Raw genomic sequence first — 16,754 nt, 5'->3', positions numbered from 1 at the left:
ACAATATTTCTGAGCCAAAGAAACTGTGTTCAGTAGAGGGAGCACCATCTAGCCCTCAGCAGTGTCTCCAGATCAGGATCACCGTGGGGGCGATGCTAACTGATCCAAGTTATGAAAAGACTCTGGTATTAATGAAAGTGAAAACACCCTCTGTCAGATATTTTTGAAACATCAGGACTTTGGCGCCTGTAAAAGATCTCCACACATCACCTGGATATTGATACGAGAACCAGTACAATAAACATGGTAGAAAGCCACATTAAGAACGTGGAGAAATACCCAGGAAAGGCTCAACCTCTCTGTTTCCAGACTCTGTCAGTTAAATTCAGGAATACCCAGCTAGCAGTGACAGGGTGTGTATGTAATTCCAGGAGCTTGCAGTCTAAGGCTAGAGGTTGTGACTTTCAGCCACCATGCACTAGAGAACAAGAACTGGAAGGAAAAAAAAAAGGACAATCAACCATGCTGAGGTTTACGCATGCCTACTCTTGCCAAAAATTAATCAGGTCAGTCGTTAGCTTGCTGTTGCACACACTGGGTTTGTAGGAGTTGACTTTAAACCTTTCTGTCCTGTTCAATGAAACCGTGTCATCTGTAGGGCACTGTCCTCTGGATTTCTCTTTAAGGATCAGGGATCTGGCCAGCTTCCCCCACAATGCCACAATGGAGGCAATGTCCACAGCCCAGGGCTGGTGCCTGCAGTGATGTTTACCTCCACAGTGAACAGCTCAAGTAGGGTCTGAGGGGCCTCCCAAGTACAGAGTCAGAGGTGTTCACACCAACCTGCTCGGTGCCTAACAACGGCCTGCCTGCAGTGAGACTGGAGGGCACTGAGCACCTTCTCGGATCAGGTGCTGCCTGAGAGGGTGTTGGCTATCAGCCGGTATGTGCAGTTCTAACTACACATCTCCTCCATGCGGTGGGACCGTCACAGAAGGCAAGCGGGCGCCACGGAAAGGTGTCCTGTGGCTGGTTACAGACTAACTGTCAAAGCCAATCGCTTATATCTGAAACTGGTCCAAGGGCTAAAGACGAGTTCATGGCTCCTGCTCTTGTGCTGGATGGTCCGAGGATCTGCCTGGGAACAGGGAATGTTTCAGGGCCCTTATCTTGGCCCAGCAGAGGCCTTGCTCCTCTCTGAGCGATGGCCGGGTTCCCTCGCCCTCACAGGCGATGTCTTCCGGTACAGCCACTAGTTAATCTCATTTGATAGAGGATATTCACAGTCATACATCAGACCCTGTGCGACTAACCTAACTCAGCAGTTCCTTATGGCATTCTCTCTCTCTAGAAACTGAATGCTTGGTAAAGATGTGGGGCTTTTCTCACAAAATATAACACCAAAGAAAGAGGCCAAGAAGACACTAATGGCCTTTAATGCTCCCTCCAGAGCGCCCTGCTGGGACGGTGGGGGCAGTTCCCCGGAATCCAAGGCTTCAATTTTCTCAGCGATCAAATCATGCTGTCCAATTTGCTCTTTTCCGAACCCCTAGTTCTATCTCCCAATTATATTTTTTTCCATGATTTGAAAACTCCAATTTCTGTCACTACCTCAATTTAGATTTCCTCACAGAAGGACCACTTTTAACACACCAAAAAGAAAAGTTTCAGACTTGCCAGTGGCCCACATGCTAGTAACTGAAGCCAGATCTGTAACATGGACGGTGATGGGGGAAAGACAGGAAAGGCAAGGTGGAGGGAAAACCCAGGTCCCTTAGTGACCTTAGTACGGCATATGGGACCAGATGCCACCCTGCCCACATACAAGCAGTGGGCCTGCGGATTCCAAGGATGCTCTGCGGTTTTCACGGGAGGTGCATGTGGTTTGTGGAGGCAGAGCATCTGGGTGCTCCCTAGTGTGGGATCTTTCCAACACCTCTCTGCTCAGCAGTAATAAGCGATAATCATTGTCACGGGCACTGAGAGTACGATACCACAGAAGAACTGAAGGAAGAAGATTAGGGCACAGCCCTCCCTGCCTCAGCTCGGGGAAAATGGCGGAGTTCCCCATCAGCATGGGACTCTTGGAAAAGTTGACTGGGAGAAACCCCACTGGGGCGCGCACATTGGAAGAGGCAAGGACACAAAAGACAACCACATCCTCCAGCCGAAGCTGCAGCAACAACCAGACCCGTGCCAGAGAGAGCCATGCTGTCTCCCCTTCAGTGAAATGAGGAGGGGCCACAGTAACTACTGGCAATGAATGCATGGGTTTGTGGGGTTGCAGGGCGTGTGCCCAATAATTCTCTAAGTGGTAAGGAACATCAATATGCCCAGATCACTTTCAGTTATGAAATAACCCAAGACAGCACCTCAAGCCACCTCAGTGTTTGCAATGTGTCCATGTGAACAGAGCTGCTTTGAACATGAACAGGTGCAATTCAGACTCTGGGTGAAGGCTGCGTGGGGGTGGGGGGCAGGGTGGGGGATGGGGGGTACCTCTAAGACTTGGAGCTGAGCACAAGAGTTGGTTAAGTCCTCCCAGAAAGCCCCTACTGTGAGACAGCAACAAGGACAGCTTTGCAGGAGAGCAACGGGGACAGACACAGACAGACATACACACACACACACACACACACACACATTAAGTCTGAACAATTCAAATGCATTTGCATTTGTTAATCATGGACTAGAATAGTTGCTTTATAGTAAATACAGGGATAAGTATCATTTCATGCCTTCTGAATTAGACAGACTGCAGGGCACTACAAGAAAAGGAAATGGGACACAATAATGTTGGATAAGGAAGGAGAAACCAAGCTCTGGGGAGGCAAGAACAAAATGGACCACAACCTGAGGTCTGTGTGTGACACCTGACACATTACAGAGTTCTCAGGTAATCAATTAAAATTAGGCAGCTTCTTATAGATAATGGCTACAGACTGCACTCGTGAGAACTCAGTGGTCTTTCCCTCTTGTCTAGGAATGTAAATGTAAGGTCTTAGCAGCCCTAGAAGGCCTATTTCCTCTGAAACCAGTTATTTCCAATCAGGAAACACACCATCCCAGACCTAAGACTTGTCGTAGGGTGACAAACACACGCGGGGCCCAGGTCCGGGCATGAGAGAGGGACATTCATCCCAAGATCAGACGGAATACGCCGCTTGCTTGGACTCACAGAGAAAAGGCAAAGGCAGCAGCGTCGCTCAGACCAACTGGTAAAGCATGTCCCAGCACTCAAGTCGCCAGCATAAGATGCTTTTCCACAAAGTGACCAGTAAAAGCACCACATGCGTAGAGAAGTGGGGGCTCCAGCATAGTACAGGGAAAAAGTAATATTCACTCAACAACTCCAGAACTCAGAAGCAAATCCTAAGAAGTGGGTGCCTGAGAAGCGTCTCGGCCCAGCCATAGACGGGCAAGAGGCTGGCCACCCCGGAGAGGAAGTGCTCCACCAGGAGGGCTGAAGGCCACCGTCCTCCCAGAGAACTTCTGTGGAAGACTCAGCCCGGTGATGGGGAAGCCTGCTGGGGACCCTGGACAGCGGCATGCAAACCAAGGAATCATGTCAGCAAACTTGTTACAGAGAAAGCTTTCCCTAGGTCCTACCACTGAAATCTCTCGAAACTAAACTTGTGCCTCTGAACCCCTGCAGAGCATCACTGCTGACTCTCACTCGTGAATATTCACTGCAACCCCAAAGTGGGAACAATCCAGGTACCCACAGTGTCTTAGTCAGGGTTCTACTGCTGTGAACAGACACCATGACCAGGCATCTCCTTTACGGACAACATTTCATTGCGGCTGGCTTCCAGGTTCAGAAGTCCAGTCCATCATCATCAAGGTAGGAGCATGGCAGCATCCTGGCAGAGAGTTCTACATCTTCACCTGAAGGCTGCTAGTGGAATACTGACTTCCAGGCAGCTAGGGTATTAAAGCCAATCGCCATTGTGACACACCTTCTCCAAGAGGGCCACACCTCCTAATAGTGCCACTCCCTGGGCCAAGCATATGCAAACCATCACATCAGACAGGTAAGATGATAAGCAAATCGTAGCATAGGCAAAGTCATTGAAAGGATGACATTCTTTTTTTTTTTAATTTTATTTATGAGTACACTTTAGCTGTCTTTAGACACACCAGAAAAGGGCATCGGATCCTATTACAGATGGTTGTGAGCCACCATATGGTTGCTGGGAATTGAACTCAGGACCTCTGGAAGAGCAGTCAGTGCTCTTAACTGCTGAGCCATCTCTCCAGCCCAAGGATGACATTCTTACAAGAAATACAACCATGTCGACTGCTTGGTCCCTACTAGTAGGGCTGTTCTGGGAAGGGTTAGAGGGTGTGGTCTTGCTGGTTGAGGTGCGTCACTGAGAACTAGTCTGTAGCTCTCTGTCTCCAGCTTGCGGATAAGGAGTAAACTCTTAGCTATTGCTCCAGAGCCATGACCGTCGCCATGCTCCACGCCATGACGGCTGTGGACCAACCCTCTAAGACCTCCAACTAAATCCTTTGCCTTTTAAGTTGCCGAGGTCATGATGTCTCTTCACAGCAATAAGACAGTAACTGAGACAAGCAGCAATGGCTGTACAACATTAAATATGTAATTCCTGTCACTGAGTTATATATTATATATTTAAACCATTATCAATTAGAATAGCAGTGACTGTGTTAAACAGATTTAAGATTTTTATAATTTTATGGAAAGTGAAAAATGATTTGGTTCAGGTGTACGAGGTTTTTCAAGCACTGCTGATTGCTGAAATGGAGGGGATCAGGGCCTTGCAGACCGTAGCCCTGCCTCACTCAGGGCCTTGCAGAGTATAGCCCCGCCTCACTCAGGGCCCTGCAGAGCGTAGCCCCGCCTCACTCAGGGCCCTGCAGAGCGTAGCCCCGCCTCACTCAGGGCCTTGCAGAGTATAGCCCCGCCTCACTCAGAGCCTTGCAGAGTATAGCCCCGCCTCACTCAGGGCCCTGCAGAGCGTAGCCCCGCCTCACTCAGGGCCCTGCAGAGCGTAGCCCCGCCTCACTCAGGGCTCAGAGGAGCGCAGCCCCGCCTTACTTCCTGCAGGTTCCCTCTCTAGGTCACATCGCCTTCATCTTCACTTCCACCTCAACACCCAGAAGACTCTCTCACGGTAAGAGTCAAGTGAGGCTGTCTCAAGCATCAAATTAAATTTTTCAAAATGATAAAGAGGCGAAGCGGCGTGCCCCGTGGCAGTGTGCCATGTGTCACCGCAGTCATTGCATATTTCATGTACCCTTATGTCCAACAACCTTTGTGAATCCCAAATTTCAAAGAAGATCAGAAAAACCAGAATGGGTTGTTAGTGAGGGATCAGAGCAAGAGAAATGACTTAAGCCCAAATTATTAACTAGGAATGTTTGTATGAGACATGTTCAGACCACACTCAGGCCCTCTTAACAGCTGTGACCAGAGACACGGAAGATGCCAGGCAGTGTAAGTGAGCGCTCCGGATGGCAAAGACTCTCGGCTCCCCACCTGTAACCATAGCAATGCTTCCCTCTGAGTTGCTGTGAGACTGCTTCTATGATGAAGGCAACGGCTTGCTTCTGGACCACTTTCTCCATAGAAACCACTACATCCACATCTGTACCTGGTCCTCGGGACTAATTCAGCACGGAATGGAGACTAGATCCCTCTCCATTGTACAGACAGAGATTAGAGCACAGAAAGGCTCGGTGCAAGTCCAAAGCCACCCCAAAGGAGGAATTGGGTCTGAAATTCTAACCCAGCCTTTGTGAAGCTGGAAGCCAGCCCTCCCCAGCCCCCACAGCTGCACGTGGGTGACCAACCCCCCTGCCGTCAGGGACAGCGCAGCGCACAATCCAGGCGTCTCTCTTTAATGGTCCTTGCCTTTTGCTGCATTATCTATGGGTGCTAAGTTTACAAGTCAGAGCGCTTAGCGGACCTCCCAGAGCCTGTGCTTCCCCACAAGGACCTCATCCACCTCTCAAAGCCAGATGCATGCAGCCTGTGGAGAGACATGTGCCAAGGTTTGTCACTAAGCTCGGTGACATGAATCATCACGGCTCTAACAGAGATGCGTGGAGAAGATATGGAACCTGAGCAGACCGAGGTGGGTAGTGAGTAAGCCTGTGAGTCATCCACAGGCAGGACGTGGGTGAATGTGTTCTCTGCGCCGGTTCACCAAAGCAAGGGCTGCAAGGGCCAATGCAGGGGCTGGCCCGCTGCGGTGGGCCAGTGGGCAGCTACTTTATATTGACCTCCTTTAGACACCCGCCTCAAGTAGCAATGCTGCACACAGTAAGCAGAATCTCTCTTCAACCATCTCAGGCTCTTCAGACTTCCCAGAGAGCCAAGGCTGGCAACCCACACACGGGGCCTGGAGCTATGCCATTCCTGGTGCGGGTCCTAGGAATTACCCCTCCCAAACGCTGTGAGGTAGACCCTACCAGAAGGTTGGCAAACATCTTACAGCATCATCTAGCCTCCATCCCGCGACGTGTGGACGCTAAGAGGAAAGATGTCTCACGTGGGGGCCCCGGCGCTGCTAGATTGTCGGTATCTGACTTTTCACTTTCTCGGTGGCCATGAAAGCACGCACCCTACTGAAGCCAGAGCTGGTGATTCAGACCTCCTCGCGCTCTCAAGGCTGGGCACCTGGGAATCTTTGTTCTCTTCCTGGCCACAGATGAAGTCAGCCCATTAAAGAAGAGCTGGAACCCTTACAGGTGTAACTTTCCACCGGCAAAACTGAGTCACATCAGCTGCTCTGAGGTCAGCTGTCTCCTAGAGGTATTGCCACCAGCCACTGCTCCCTCAAACCCCACCTCCCCAACCCCCAGGAAAACCACTGGTAGCACACAGGTGCTCACACTGCCTGTTTCCACTTCGATAGATTCATACGGCATACTGGCTCATACGGTTGCAATGACCAAAACTGACGTCCGCAACCGTTAGTATTAATTTGCAATTTTGTTTTCCTAAGGACATGCCACCAATAGATCAACCTCCCATGGAGACTTGTCAAACTTTAGATCCTTGCTCAAAGACAACTCTAACCCCTATCACATTTTCTTTATGCTTGTTTTTGTTTGTTTGTTTGTTTTTGTTTTTGTTTTGTTTTTTTGAGACAGGGTTTCTCTGTGTAGCTCTGGCTGTCTTGGAACTCACTCTGTAGACCAAGCTGGCCTCGAACTCAGAAATCCACCTGCCTCTGCCTCCCAAGTGCTGGGATTAAAGGCATGCGCCACCACTGTCCAGCTCTTTATGCTTTCTTAAAATACATAACACACTATAAACATTTTATACTTTGGCTGTATTTGTTTACTGATGCCCCTCGCCCCCCCCCACACACACACAACTAGACCGAAAGCTCCACAAAGACAGCTACTCTCGATACTTCTGCTCACAGTAGACATGCCTAAACTAGTGCTTGTTACCTGGAAGCCCCTCAGTAAATGACTGACTCACTACAACCTGGAGTCACTCCATGTCAGAAGCACAATCCAAAACACTGAAGCCTAAAGTCTCTCCTGTAACAACCATAGAAGCCACTTCTGTCGGAAGCAGAAAATGCAAGGACAGGAACAGGCTAGGACCAGAAATACGAAGCTCTTAAGCATCACCTAAATACGAAGGATTCCCAGCATGCATCACATATGCTGAACATTTCCCAAGGCAAGAGGTATGCTAAGTTTTTGAAGAGCATAGCTTCAAAACAAAATGAGAGACTGATGCTAGTAATTCCTGTATACTATCAGTATCCTGCACCGCAGCATCCTGCATCCCAGCATCCTGCATCCCAGCATCCTGTATCCCAGCATCCTGCATCCCAGCATCCTGCATCCCAGCATCCTGCATCCCAGCATCCTGCACCGCAGCATCCTGCAGCCCAGCATCCTGCAGCCCAGCATCCTGCATCCCAGCATCCTGCATCCCAGCGTCAGCTCAGCAGCCCCACATTCCCAGGAGACATACCATGAGCTTTGACATCCATGGACCCTGAAGATCCACATCTTGAAAGTGAAGGCGGTGGAGTGGTTAGTTCATGACAGCAGAGCCCATACACTTGGGCTTAGCCCCTCGTGACCCATGTCTCATTTGTCCTTTCCACCAAGGGAAGACAGAAGACACAGAAGTCTAGGAGGAAGTGGACCCTCACCAATGAATTCTGCCGCACCTTTATCTTCGACTTCTCAGTTTTCAGACAAAACTTGCTATCTGAAAGTCATCTGCCTGCGCAGCTTACGGGACTCTGAAAAGACTAGACTCAAACCCAAACGATTTTTACGTCGGTAGTCATGTCCACAAAGCTACACACCCTTCCTTCAGAAACTGACCTGGGGCTGGAGAGATGGCTCAGTAGCTAAGAGCACAGACTCCTCTTGGAGAAGACCAGAGTTTGGATCCCACTATGAGAGGCAGACTAGACAGCTAGAATTCTAGAGACCTCTCCCCCATCTTGTCAAAGATTTGTGGTACTTGCCTATTTGCCCAAAGCCTGAATCCTAGACTTTGGTAAGACTTGACTCTTTATTACATCTCTCCCCTCTGGATTTTGAATGACACTCTTCAGACTGATAATGATCCCAGAAGAGAAAGTTTCTTAGCAACTTAGAGAAGGACCTGAGTAAGCATCTCAGTGAGGCGGTGTAGAACAAGGTAAGGAGCGTTACAAGGAGTGACGAAGTATTCCCTTGGTAGTTGGGACACCCAGGAGACTGACTGAGCACAGAGTGAGTCGGGAGACCTGATGCACAGGTCTACGGGTGCTGATGAAACGTCACACACCTCAGTGGCAGTCCCTTTGACCTAGTCAGGGCTTTGTACCAACCTGCTCAGTGTCAAGAAGCGCCAGACCTGACACCACCCTGCAAGGGGATTGCTCATGGATGAGCAAAGCTTGGAGTGAAAAGACTACCACCCCAGAAGTGGGTGGAGGCAAGCGTTGATGCTCTGAAGGGCTGTCATTCCCCAGGGATGGGAAATGCCCCGCCCCCAAAAAGAACTCTAGGAAAAATAAAAGTAAGACTAAAATTCCCTCTGGTAACCCTTGGGGCTCATGCTTAACTACTGGAAGGATAATGAGATAATACACAAACAAATTAAAAGCCCACAGGTAATGATGTACCATTACTTCTAGACCCCAAGGCCAATTATTAAGCCATCAGACTTCTGGCCTGAAGACTTGGGTCCAAAGAAGCCTATGTCCGCCAGCGCTTAATTGCACATCTCAACAGAAAGACTCCTGTTTCTCATGAAGAGACTGACTGTGCTCTCTGTTCAGCAAAGACTCATGCCTTTATCCCACTAAAGGAGAATAAAGACATTAAACAATGTGAGAAAGGCCTTCCCTTTCTTCCTAGCCCCTGAGGAAAGGGAGACTGCATTTCCCCTCATAGAGGTTCCTCTGGGGCCAGTGGCAACTGGGTTTGCCAATGATGTTCTGACTAGCACTGGGGTCCACATCCTGAAGAAGAACCTAAAGCTCTTCTCCCTGAAATGTGGCTGCTGGTGAGCCCTGGGTATGACTGCCGTAGGTAGGGTTTACTGCAGTGAGCAGACACCATGACCAAGGCAAGTCTTATAAAGGACAACATTTAACTGGGGCAGGCTTACAGGTTCAGAGGTTCAGTCCAGTATCACCAAGGAGGGAGCATGGCAGGCAGCATCCAGGCAGACACGGTGCAGGAGCTGAGAGTTCTACATCTTCAGCTGAAGGCTGCTAGCAGAATACTGTCTTCCAGGCAGCTAGGATGAGGGTCTTAAAGCCCACACCCACAGTGTCACACCTACTCCAACAAGGCCACACCTACTCCAACAAGGACAAACTTCCTGACCTTCAAGCCTGCTCAAATGACATAACTTCTTTTCTGTCCTCCATTCTTGTCCTCAGGGCAGCTGTTGAGATCTACAGCTTGCCTTCTCTGAGGTGGGGGAGGCAGCTCTAATAAATGTGTCTTTCAGCTTCCATTTGAAAGTTCTTATATTAATGAGACTAGGAAACCCAAGAGGGGACCTGATTTCCCATGTTTCCTATGGTGACCATGAAGGGATAACAGAATTCCTGTAACATATTTGGTGACATGCACAAGGACATGCCAAAGCATCTCTGAAGAGAAAAAGGGAGTAAGCTCCTTCACCCTCCCCCCCCCCCCAAGAAGCTTATTCAGTGAGTGCCCCTGGTCCCTGGGAGAAGCAGGAGACAAGAGCACCTTTGTGTTCTCTCTCTCTCTCTCTCTCTCTCTCTCTCTCTCTCTCTCCTCTCTCTCTCTCTCTCTCTCTCTCTCTCTCTCTCTCTCAGAACCTGCTCAGTGTTGTCAGGTCTGACACTGCTTTAGACTACATGGTCCCCACACAGTCGCTTTGGTAACTGGGTAAAAGCACCACCCAAGGCTGCCAAGGTGTTAAATTAACAACTTTCCAACAGGTCGGTTTCTAAGGCTTCCAGCCAACACAGAGGGTCAGAAGTCTGTGTGATCTCAGCCCGTTCCACGGTGAACAAGCGGTGCCAAGTCACTTCTGTTGTTGCTGCTGCTGCTGCCTCCGCCAGCGCTGTGGTTGTTGCTGTTGTTTAAAGAAAAAGGGGCACTGTCCACAATTAATCTGTGAGACTTCAGGGCTGTGTTCCCATGGGAGACAGTAACCACGTGGCTGTGTATCCATCTTGACCTCATCAAGATAAGGGCCACATGACTTTCTTACCATCTTGGTCAAAGCAACCACATAGCATAAACCAAAATGGTGACACTCCTGAAATTTCCTAGCACCACCAGGCCCTCAGAAGATGACCATACCCTTAGAAGCCCCTGATATTTAACTCTCTCTCCCATTCCCCACCCATCATGAATTAGCCAATCACATCAGACAGGCCACGTTCCCACCAGTGGGGTGAGACAGTCACCACCCTCCTATTGGACAGAAAACAAGTGGCCTGCCCACCTTGTGCAACCCAGGGTTGGGCACCGTATACCTTTCTGAAAGCTGAGTTGCCTTGCTGAGTTATTCTTGTGGGAGGGACATCTGGAATACTCCTTCCCAATGGCATCTACAGCAAATGGCCCATAACTGTCCAAGGCTACAGCTTAGGACAATCCATGGCCCTTGTCTGACCTCTACGGGGACCTGCACTCATGAACATACACTTGCGCGCGTGTGCGCACACACACGCGCACGCACACACAATTAAAAATAAGTCCTTAAGGAACTGAACATACACATACAATAATAAATAAAAGGAAATAGAGAAAATAGAAACTATATTTGTTTTCTAGGCTCCCTCAATTTGCTCAGCCGTCTCTCAGGCCAATCCTTTTGGCATAAAAACCACAATTGTAGCCGGGCAGTGGTGGCACATGCCTGTAATCCCAGCACTCTGGGAGGCAGAGGCAGGTGGATTTCTGAGTTCGAGGATAGCCTGGTCTACAGAGTGAGTTCCAGGACAGCCAGGGCTATACAGAGAAACCCTGTCTCGAAAAAACCAAATCCAAAAACCAAAAACCAAAACCAAAAACAAAAACAAAAAAACAAAAAAAAAAAAAAAACCCACAATTGTTAAGCCTAACAAACCACTTCATTCACACCTGAATCCAGACAGTTATCTATGGCTTAAAAAACGAATCAGAGCCAACAAAAGAAAGACACAGGAGCACAGTCACGGTCTCACTTAAAATTCATGATCAGTAAACCATTAATGTCAATGTCAAGTGTGTCTTTAAATGTCATTAGCAGTCACCAGGAAATCTCCAGTCTCCTAACCTACACACTGATGAAATTTCTATGTTCTCTTTCTTCCCAAATCTCCAGTAGTTTCTTCTCATTTCTTCTGTCCACAGACAACCTTTTATCTAATTCTTGGAGAAACATGGAGTGACTTCCACAAACCTGAAAGTCTACATAGCCCCCAGCAAGGCTCTGTCTGCATCCACACACTCAACTTCCTGTACACATAGATAGCAATCACATCTAAAGCCAGACCCTCCAACTGAGACTCCATCTTGTCCCACTCAGACTCCATCAGTGAGTACTCCAGGCATAGCTCTCAATGTGCTCAAATTATAAATACACAAATCTCCTGCATATTTCTCATCCAAAAAGTCTTGGGGTTGCTTGTTGTGTGAGTCATGGTTCTCTAGAGTCACAGAACTTACGGAATGTTTCTATATATTAAGGGAGATAATTGGAATGACTTACAGGCTGCAGTCCAGCCAACCCAACAATGGGCAGCTGTGAATGGGAAGTCTGAGAATCTAGTAGTTGTTCAGTCCCAGGAAGCTAGGTGTCTCAGTTGGTCGTCTCTATAAAAACTGGAATCCTGAAGAAGGTTCCAACAGATGTGCGGTCAAGATATGAAAGCAGGAGAAGAATAAATGCTTCCTTTTTCCATTGTGGGCCTCCAGCAGAGCCCGGATTAAATGCGTGTACACCACACCTGGATTTGAAATTTGTTCTGTTGCATGCTGGCCTTGAACTCAGAGATCTGCTTGCCTCAGTCTCCAGTGATTAAAGGTGTATACAACCTTGCCTGGGCCTAAGCTTTTCAGGGCTACTAAGCCTCAAGATCTGGATCACAGATGTGCTCTCCATTTCCAGATTGTTGTTCATTCCAGATGCAGTCAAGTTGACAACAGGAATAAACATGACATTCGTCGGCTGCTGGGCCCTGTTCTTTTCCCTTTCTCTTGACCCCAAGGCAGCTGGCTTTCATCTACGGCCATGTTCCTCTCTGACCTACCAACTGGCAAACCCAACGCTTCTTTCTCCACCTTCACCATGCTTGACCCAACCCTATGCACTTACAATGCTATGACTTCTGCCCTTGCCACGACAGGATGATCCTTCGGTCCCACCAGTTGCTATTGCTGCCTCCTTCTCTTCTCCGTGTTGGACAGTTCCGGGGCCTCAAGCCCTAAGACTAAGATTGTCTCTTCAGTCTGCACTCACTGTTTCATTCAGTATGGGATGCACACTGACCCAGATCCTACTTCAGGGAAGGACTTGCTCTCTCGGAGAAGGACTAAGAATAGTAGACATCCCGTGGTGACTGAATCAGGAGGGGTAGAGGCATCCAAAGAGCAACTCTGACAAGGCGCTCTCAGCTCACTGACAGGTGGCCCTACAGAACAGTGTGATGTCTCTGCCCAAGCATGGTTCCTCCCCGCACCCAGTCCAAAAGGATGATTCTCCTAAGAACTATCTTCCTCCTAAATGTCATCATCTTACAATCCTCAGACATCCCAGCCAGCCTCGTGACTATGAATACCACTGCTTTCTTACACCTCTCCACAGGTGTCCCTGTCTCCACAGGGACACTGCCTCTCCCTGCATGAGACCATGTTCAGACACCCAGGTGTGAGCTAATCCTTCCTTCCAGGCAACCTTCCCAGCTCGGGAAGGGTAACTCAACCCTCCCAGCGGTTCAGGCTGAACTGCATCGAGGAGCAGTTTGCGCATCTCTTTCGCAACCCACATCAAATGAGTCAGAAAATTCTATTGCACCCTCTTCGAAGAAAGGAGCAAATCTAAATCTCTTTTCTCTGTACTTCCACTGTCAGCGGACCCTGGCCAGGACATTCTCTACAGAATTATTAAAAAAACAAACAAACAAAAAAAAAAAACGCTTCTTCGTGGGAAGGTGCCCTTTCCTTTCCTTTCCTTTCCTTTCCTTTTCTGCTCTGCAGCTCATTGTACTCAGGTCTCTGAAGCCTTGGGTCCATCGCTCCTCTGCTTGGGGTAGGAGCCTCAGCAGGACCCGCACAACTGGACACTGTCTGGACACTGCTTCTCTGCCTTTGGTTCCTGTCCCTTCCATTCTTGTTCTTGCCCAGGAAGCCATGCTTGCCCCCGTTGATGCCCCTGAACTTTCTGCACAGTTTCTTTCTAGTACATGCCTACCTGTTCTGCGTCTTCATTCAAGCCGAACACAAATTTCTTCCCCTTCCCCTTCCCCTTCCCCTCATGATAGCCCATGCACCCAAAGAAGCTCTACTCTGTCATGCTGTCAGGAGCACCCACCACCTCTTTATAGCCTAGGTCATTCAGTTTTATGAATATAAAATGAAGACATAATCAACAGTTTTCATTGTTTCATAGCAACCTACAGAGATGAGAATCTTTGTACTTCCGACGACCAAGAACCTAGGTTGGTGTCTGCGTGACGAGGAGCCTAGAGATAAGCAGACTTGCTTAGGGAACACAGTGTGTCTCGTTTTCATGACACTGACAATTCGGAATAAGGCACAGGAGTGGGGGAAGGGGGGAGAGGGAGAGAGACGCCAAGGACAGGATGACAGCCCAGTCCCGTGAGCCCACGGTATGGAGGCTGCAGCAGGGCATCAGAAATTCAGGTTCATCTTTAGGCATCTAGCTTGAGGTCTACTTAGTCAACATGGAACAAAGAGGTTTATCATAGACCCGGGAAAGGAGAAATGGGCGCTGGAAACAAGCTGGAACCGGTCCAAAAGCGCAATCCCCAGACTCAAAGTCCTACGAGCTCATAGAGTACAACCACAAATGCTCAGTGTTACAGCAGATCTGGAAAGGGCAGCGACGGAGGGGAAAGTCACATGATGACCTCCAGAAAGGTGAGGTCAGCTAAACACCGAGGTCTTAGCAGGAGCGAGAAGCAGCAGGAGATGATGAGCCGGAAGTCTACATGAGCTTCCCTGCCAGCAGCACATGGGAGGGCGATGAGGCGGGCTGAGGTGTGGCGACATCAGATACAGCCACAGATATAAAAGTAAAGAAAAAGATGTAACGGTATCTGCAAGGGTGTCTCACAAAAGACAGGAGATAAACAGTTAAAATGCTTGAGGCCTTGTATTGTCTGGTAAGAGACAGACACACACGGAGAGACATACAGAAAGAGACATATACACAGAAAGAGACAGACAGATTTTGTAAGCTAATTTAACTGTGATAAATGTTGTGACAGGAAGAGTTATTTTTATATAAATAGGAAAGAGGAAATATATAAGGGAAAAACAAAACAATTCTAAAAGAATGCTATAAAGACTGAGTTTTACAGCTGTCCACAGGACCACAGCAACGGTTCATTGGGGAAACGGTTCCGGATGCGGGGCCGGACAGCCAAAGCTTGATCCGGGACCCACCATGTGGTACAAGGAGAGAACCACCCCTCACAAACCCACACCTGCCATGCTGCACGTCCTCCCAAACACACACACACACACACACACACACACACACCAAGATTACCTAATCGACTCATTACTCTAAACAAAACTACACATTCAATATTCCAAAAGACCATCTCTCAAATCAAAATATGACAGGTGGTTTGAACAAGGGGTTTACAAAAGAGGGTAGTGAAATAAATTACAAATGGAGAATGACATTGTGAATTATGAAAAAGAAAATACAAATTTAAACCAGGAAATCCACTTATTAGCAGAATACTAGCAAGGTGACAAAGAATACCACAGCCTCCCTAAGGATATAAGTCAGGAGATGCTCTCCCACACTGACACGGAGGGCAGCTAGCTGGGTTAATCTCTTTCCCGAGGAAGAGAAATCAGCAATTCCAGTAATGAGGGCATAACCACGAAATGCATGCACCAAGAATAAGGACATGCATGTCCTTAAAGACACACTGGAGCATGGCTCGAAGCACACACTAGCCCATAGGACCATCTGCAGCACAATGGATCACAGCATTATTGGCCCAAGTGAAACTGATAATAAACAAACAAACAAACAAACAAACATCTTATCCCCAGAGCCTTTCACAACATTTGGGGAAATAAAGCCAGACACAGCAAAGTTAATGAACTAGGAGTCCACTTGTATATAGTTATGTAACAAACTGAGCACCTTGGCTATGACCTTAGCATTGCTTAGCTAATCTTAGCGTTTGAGAAAAGGATACAGAAAGATCAAGTTTGAAGCCAGCCTAGGCTACTAAGAGAATTAAACAAACAAACAAAAAAAAAAAAAAAATCAAACAAGTCAACAATGTCATTGTTGTACAAAGTATAAAGACAGAAAATACAACTTCATAAACTTCAGGCCCATTTGTTTTCTCGAGGTAAACTGGAAATAAAAGATAACTCTATGTGCTAAGGTCTGTCTGAGTCGGGGGAGCTGCAGAAAGGATGGTCACCTTACCCATCAGGTCAATCGCCCATATGCAGGGCACAGCCACTGGGATATGTGGTGAATTCCACACCTGAAGAGACGTAATAAACTCCCAAGAAGAAAAATAAGCGATCTTGGAGAAAATCATTTCCCACTACCGGTCCTCTTCCCCAAATAAAGTCTTCATTTCATCTGTAGCCACAAAACCCTGTCTAAATATCACTGCTCCATTAAAACAGTCCGTGACAGCAGCTGTCTGTCTTCCTTTGCTAAGGAAATGCTTTACCAAGCATGCTCCTTCTACCATTAGCAGATCGAACTGCAAGGTTACAAATTCAAATACCTCTTCTTGGAGAGATACTGTCAGATATGAGGTGGGTGAATGGATGGGCGGACAGACAGATGAACAGATGGAGAGATGGATAATAAATATATGTATAAATATATGTATGTATGCTAATTTTGTTCTGTAAACACATATACATACATATACATATACTACACACACACACACACATGCACGTGTATAGACAGGTAGGTACACATCACGAAGGATGCATGGGTGTGAATGTAACCTTGGCTGGGACTTATTTAAGAATGAGAGCAGGACTTAAGAGCAGGCTCAACGAACCCAACACCCACCCCCACCCCAGCAATCTCTCCGGCATCACTGACAGTGGATGAACTATAAGCATGAAGATTCCTGCCAAGGGTACCGCACAGGAAG

The 16,754-nt window shown here is 48.0% G+C and overlaps 1 protein-coding gene across 14 annotated transcripts in view; it reads right to left on the bottom strand.

Moving 5' to 3' along the window:
* Positions 1–16,754, bottom strand: part of Tiam1 (TIAM Rac1 associated GEF 1) — a 344,338-nt gene that overhangs the window by 187,202 nt on the left and 140,382 nt on the right. The window lies entirely within an intron of this gene.

This window comes from Apodemus sylvaticus, chromosome 15, assembly GCF_947179515.1.
Source record: "Apodemus sylvaticus chromosome 15, mApoSyl1.1, whole genome shotgun sequence".
Lineage (NCBI taxonomy): Eukaryota > Metazoa > Chordata > Mammalia > Rodentia > Muridae > Apodemus > Apodemus sylvaticus.
This window is presented reverse-complemented; position numbering and strand designations above follow the sequence as displayed.